The sequence below is a fragment of the Procambarus clarkii genome, chromosome 50 (genome assembly GCF_040958095.1).
Source record: "Procambarus clarkii isolate CNS0578487 chromosome 50, FALCON_Pclarkii_2.0, whole genome shotgun sequence".
In the NCBI taxonomy this organism is placed as follows: Eukaryota; Metazoa; Arthropoda; class Malacostraca; order Decapoda; family Cambaridae; genus Procambarus; species Procambarus clarkii.
In genome coordinates, this window is record NC_091199.1 from 25,154,590 (window position 1) to 25,161,172 (window position 6,583).

Sequence of the window (6,583 nt, forward strand, 5' to 3'; positions counted from 1 at the left end):
TGTAATCTCCAAAAGTTCTTCACCGATTGCTTTGAAATTTTGGACACAATGTTCCATTTGAATACGTGCATGTTTTTATATATACCTATTACTTAGATTCCACACCTGTGACAGGTAAAAACATGCGTTTTTGGAAAAACACCGCCATCTGTTGCACGTAAGAGTAACACACGATATACAAAATATATTGCTATTCTATTTCAATGTTTCCGATTGCATTGACAAATTGAATTTTCTAGGATTTTGATTTATTTTCATTTTGATTTAATTATTTTGTGTGACGTTCCGTTGGAATTGAGCTGTGTTGTTTACCATGCCCTTCATTTCGTGGTTAAAGCTTATTTGTTTCTTTTTTCATTTTTTCATTTCGTTTTCTAACTGTTCTTCTTATTTTTCCGTGCAATTGGAGGTGAAATTGAGCTGTGTCGATTGATCTGCGTTTGAATTTATATATTTCGTTAGTATTTTTTGTTTTTGTTTTGAAAAAGAGAAAATGGACAACACATGTATTTCACAGCTGCAAATGTAAAGCAAACCGTTATGAATCCACTGGCTACAACGTTAACTGCTTTCTTCATGCCAATAGAAATGCCAATAGAAAATCATTTGAATGATGCATACGAGGAGACCGAGTCGACGGACAATCTGGCATATTCAAATAAACTACGATTGGCAGACTGTACACCGTGCATCCCAATCAAGATGAATGCTTCTTCTTTCGCATGCTGTTGGTAAATGTGCCCGGTCTAACGTCTTTCTAGCCATTGAGATTTGTCAACATCGTAACACATGCCACGTCCCGTAGTGCATGTCAAGCTCGGAATTAATTGGAGAACGACCGACACTGGGATGTCTGCATTTATGACGCGTCCAACACGTCACATCCAAATCAAATTCATGCATTGTTTGCAATCATATTGGCCGCCTGCTCTCCTTCATCTCCAACAGAGTTATGGGAGAAATATAAATCGCACATGGCTGAAGATATTATCCGTCGAATACGAAGGAAAATTCAAATATGAACAGCAGAAAGCCACAACGAAGCGTTGATAATGAATAAAGATTTGTGCTTAGAAATCGCGAACAAAGTTCTAAATCAATTGGAAATGACATCACTGAATCGGTCTACTGCTGCTTCGTTCGATGTAGAATTGCGTCGTTAACAAAATTACAAACCGAGTGATCTGTTGTCGTATGTGCAATCAAATATTCCCAAGCTAACGTTTGAGGCGAAAAGGCATTTACAATCAAATAACTAAAACTGTCAATAACGGGTTTGGAGAAATCTTCTTCGATAAGCCAGGAGGAATTGTAAATCCTTCCTAATTAGATTGATTCTGGCAGCATTTCGATCCCAAAATAGCATAACCTTTGCTCTTGCATCGTCCGGAATAGCTGCGACATTGTTACCAAGTGGAAGAACTGCTACTTCAATTTGAAATTGCCATTGAACATGCAATTCTTTGGAACTCCCACGTGCAACATTTCCAAAGCATCCGGTATGGGAAAAATATTGCAGAAATATAAACTTATTGTTTGGGATGAATGCATAATGGCCCACAAAATATCACTCGAGGCTCTTGATCGATTATTGAAAGATTTGCGTGGAAACATCAGACCATTTGGGAACGCATTAATATTGCTTGCAGGAGATTTCAGGCAAACATTACCGATAATTCCTCGATACAAGTCCGCCGACACTGTTGAGGAAGCAGATGAATCGATTAGTTATCCAACATATTTTTTTAATTCCCTCGATCTGCCAGGGATACCATCACACGGACGGCAATTGAACATCTGCGTGCCAATTATCATGTTGCGAAATATCAATCAGCAAAAGCTTTGCAACGCCACGCGCCTTGCAGCAAAAAAAAAAAAAATCAGCAACATCGTAGAATCAACAATCTTGACAGGACCTTTCAAAGGTGAAGATGTCCTCATTCCTCGCATTCCTATGATTTCCACAGATATGCCTTTTCAGTTTAAGATATTGTAATTTCCAATTCGATTAACATCTACAATCACCATCAACAAAGCTCAGGGGCCAATCTTTAGAATTGTGCAGTTTATATCTAGACACGGAATGCTTCTGATAGGGACAATTATATGTTGCGTGTTCTAGAGTAGGCAAACCAGACAATCTCTATATCTCCACAGACAATGGAACAACAAAAAATATTGTATACCCACAAGCATTGTGAAATTAAACATATTAGAAACGTGCGCTTTCTCTTTTCTGTCTTTATCATTTAACCAGACTGAGCCACAGCAACGCGTGGCGGGTACAGCTAGTCTATATAAATAAAAATGGAAATGTTCGTATGTTCAAAATCGCTAATCTCCGAAAGTTCTTCAGCGATTGCTTTGAAATTTTCACACAACGTTCCATTCGAATAGGCACGTCTTTTCATATACCTACTATATAGAAGCCACCCCTGACAGGTAAAAATATGCGTTTTTGAAAAACAGCGCCATCTTTTGCACATAATAGCAACATGCATGCTTTACTAACTATGTCACGAATTTCATTTCAATGTTTCCGATTGCATTGATCAATTTTATTTTCATAGATTTCGATATATTATATTATTTAATGAATTATTTTGTGCGACATTGTGTTGGAATTGAGTTGTGTTGCTTGCCATGCCATTCATTTCGTAAGCATAAGTATGCATGCCACACCTGTGACAGGTAAAACTATTCTTTTCTTGAAAAACAGTGCCATCTGTTGCATGTAAGAGCAATACACATGCTCTATGTGTGTAAACACTAAATATGTTACAATTCCATTTCAGTGTTTCTGATTGCATTGATAATTTGAATTTTAATAGATTTTGATTTATTTTCATTTTGATTTAATTATTTTGTGTGAATTGCATTGGAATTGAGATGTGTTGTTTACCATATTGTTCATTTCGTTAGTATAGTTTATTTTTTAATTTTTTTTATATTTTCATTTCATTTTTAACTGTTTTTCTTATATATCAGTGATGGGAATATCATATCAATTGATGTTCCCAATTTTCTGATGGGAACATCAGACCATTTGGAAAGGCATCAGACGAGGGTGCGGGGAAAGGTGGGGATGACGAAAGGACGGAAGTTAGAGATGGTGGGAAGGAAGAGGGGACGGGGGAGTTTGGGATGGTAAGGACAAGGGGATTGGGGTATGGAGAATGGTGGGGACGATAAAGGGACAGGGGAGTGGGGCATGGTGGGAAGGAAGAGGGAAAGGTGGAGTGGGGAATGGTGGGGAGGACGAGGCGACAGTGGAATGGGAAATGGTTGGGAGGCCGAAAAGACAGATGAAGGGGGAATGGTGGGGAGGACTAGGGGACAGGGAAGGTTGTTATGGCTCAGCAATGCAGCAATGCACACGCGTTGCTGAGCCACAGCAATGCGTGGCCGGGTACTGCTAGTAATAATAATAAATTTCAATGACATCAAAGGACCACTCCTTTTAAAGGAGAAATAAATTAAAGAGATAAATTGGAATTAAATTAGAGAACCAGTGCCTATGGATCTCTTGAATAATTGCTCGTATAAATTTTAAAGCAATACATGGATTGTTGAATATTAATCAATTATAGAGCCAAATCCCTTCACACTCTTTGGGGGTTAATTAGTAAATATAAATTTAAAGTAATTCAATAATGATATGAGGTTAATACACTTCCTATACAAATATTATAGTGTTAATGTGCATCAGTTAATGAAATATTGATATATTGATGCATATCTATTATTAAATCACATATATAACTAATATGCAAATAGATGAAAATTAATTGACTCTCAATAATGAAGACTACTACAATATAAGACTGGAATTGTCTTAGCTGTTAAGGAGGAACGTAGATCGCATCCAGCCTCTACAACATGTTGAAACCAGCCTTGAGATAGTAATCTGTGGAACACGTGAACATGGAGACAGTCACACGCCTCCTCAGTTGAAATACACCACGCTGAAATATTACACTTCTATAATTTCCCCTCCAAACTAGTATTCGCCCATTTAAACGCAAGTTCTAAAATAATTGGAGGGGTAGAAGCTGCACTCACGAGGGTGTTAGATTAACGCCTGCAGCATAACGACTTGGCACCTACATTTATACATATTATCGAGATCAACAATAAAAAATTGAGGTAAAAGGCCTAGCGAAAATGGTGTCCGCAAGTTAGGTAAGCTGTGCCCTTGATCAGAAATCCTTTGAAGTACGGATGATTGCAGAATCGAAAGTATTTGTCGGGCCGCGAAACACCTTGCTGATAGCTGGAGGAAAATGGCGAGAGTCCCTTCTCCTTCCTCTTGAGTGGCGCATGCCTAATAGTTCCCAGTTGGGATCCCGAGTATAAATTATAATATTCATTTAATGTTAAATATGGAAGGAAATGGGTTTGACGAATATTTATGTCATAAATAAATGTATTATGCAGAAACACATTTTCTTGTATTGATTGTCAATTAATTTAGACTACGCTAAATAAATGAGAAAGAGTTAGAGTGGAAATTATTTGCCTTATAATATTATTAACTGGAACAGCTAATTGCAGCTGAATAAATGAATTCCAGTAAACAAATGTATATTTACTAAAGTAAACTTATTAATAAACGATTATCCTTAATAAAGGAAGGTAAATAAGGCTGGATTCTACTTGATCTATTAATACGTAGAAATTATTCCCTGTGGCGGGCTGGCGTGATTACTGTGCAGCATCATATGAATTAATGTTATTACACTACTGATTAGTAGTAATAGTAAAATATAATGGTTACTACAAGAATTCTTCTTAAAATACTAAATGTTAGTAATAAAGAGTTAGAAATTTCCACCAAGGTGTACGAGTTCAGACCAGCACAGACAGTATGAACGGGTATTTGTTCAGACCTGCAGAGACTGTTTGAAGGTGCATGTGTACAGACCTGTACAGTGTGAAGGTGCATGTGTATAGACTTGTACAGTGTGATGGTACATGTGTACAGACCTGTACAGTGTGAAGGTGCATGTGTATAGACTTGTACAGTGTGATGGTGCATGTGTACAGACCTGTACAGTGTGAAGGTGCAGTGTACAGACCTGTACAGTGTAAAGGTACATGTGTAAAGACCTGTACAGTTGTACTCGCCTAGTTTTGCTGGCGGGGGTTGAGCTCTGGCTCTTTGGTCCCGCCTCTCAACTGTCAATGAACTGTCAATCAACTGATTCTTGAGCCTACTGGGCTCTATCAAATCTACATTTGAAATTGTATGGAATCAGCCTCCACCACATCACTAGTTAATGAATTTCATTTGTTAACTACTCTGACACTGAAAAAATTCTTTCTAACGTCTCTGCGGCTCATCTGGGTACTAAGTTTCCACCTGAGTCCCCTTGTTCGTGTTTCACCCGTCCTAAAGAGTTTGTCTTTGTCCACCCTGTCAATTTCCCTGAGAATTTTATAGGTGGTTATCATGTTTCCCCTTACTTTTCTGTTTTCCAGGGATGTGAGGTTCAGTGCCCTTAGCCTTTTCTCGTAGCTCATACCACTCAGTTCCGGGACCAGTCTGGTGGCATACCTCTGAAACTTCTCTATCTTTGTCTTGTGTTTAACTAGGTATGAACTCCAGGCTGGAGCTTCATACTCATACTCCGTCTTACATAAGTGATATACAAGGTCCTGAACGATTCCTTACATACGTTTCTAAAGGCAGTTCTTATGTTGGCCAATCTAGCATATGCAGCTGATGATATCCTTTTGATGTGGGCCTCTGGGGACAGGTTCGGTGTGATATCAACCCAAGATCTTTCTCTCTACTTGACTTGCAGGCTGTCACCTCCCAGATGGTACATTGTATTCAGCCTTCTGTTCCCTTCGCCTAATTTCATTACTTTATACTTTCCTGAGTTGAACTTTAGTAGCGATTTTCTAGACCATTCCACCAGTTTGTCCAGGTCGTCCTGCAGTCTCTGTCTATCTTCATCTGTTTTGATTCTTCTCATAATTTTTGCATCATCAGCAAACATTGAGAGGAATGAGTTTATACCCTCTTAAAAAATCGTTTACATATATTAGAAACAGGATGGGTCCAAGTACAGAGCCCTGTGGAACCCCGCTGGTGACATCTCGCCACTCTGATGTCTTCCCCCCTCACAGTTACTCACTCTTTCCTGTTGCTTAAATACTCCCTTATCCACTGGAGGACTTTACCTTTTACTTCTGCCTGTTGCTCCAACTTTTGTAACAGCTTTTTGTGAGGTACTGTGTCAAAGGCTTTCTGACAGTCCAAGAAAATGCAACCTGCCCACCCTTCTCTTTCTTGCCTAATTTGTGTTACTTGGTCATGGAATTCTATTAGACCTGTGAGGCACGATTTACCATCTCTGACCCCATGCTGGTGGTGTGTTACAAAGTTATTTTCCTCCAGATGCTCAACGAGCCTTTTCCTCACGATCTTCTCCGTCACCTTGCGTGGCATACAAGTTAGAGAAACCGACCGTTCAGTGCCTCTTGTCTGTCACCCTTTTTTGTATATTGGGACTACATTAGCTGTCGTCCAGCTTTCTGGTAGGTTTCCTGTTTCCAGTGACCTGTTATACACCAT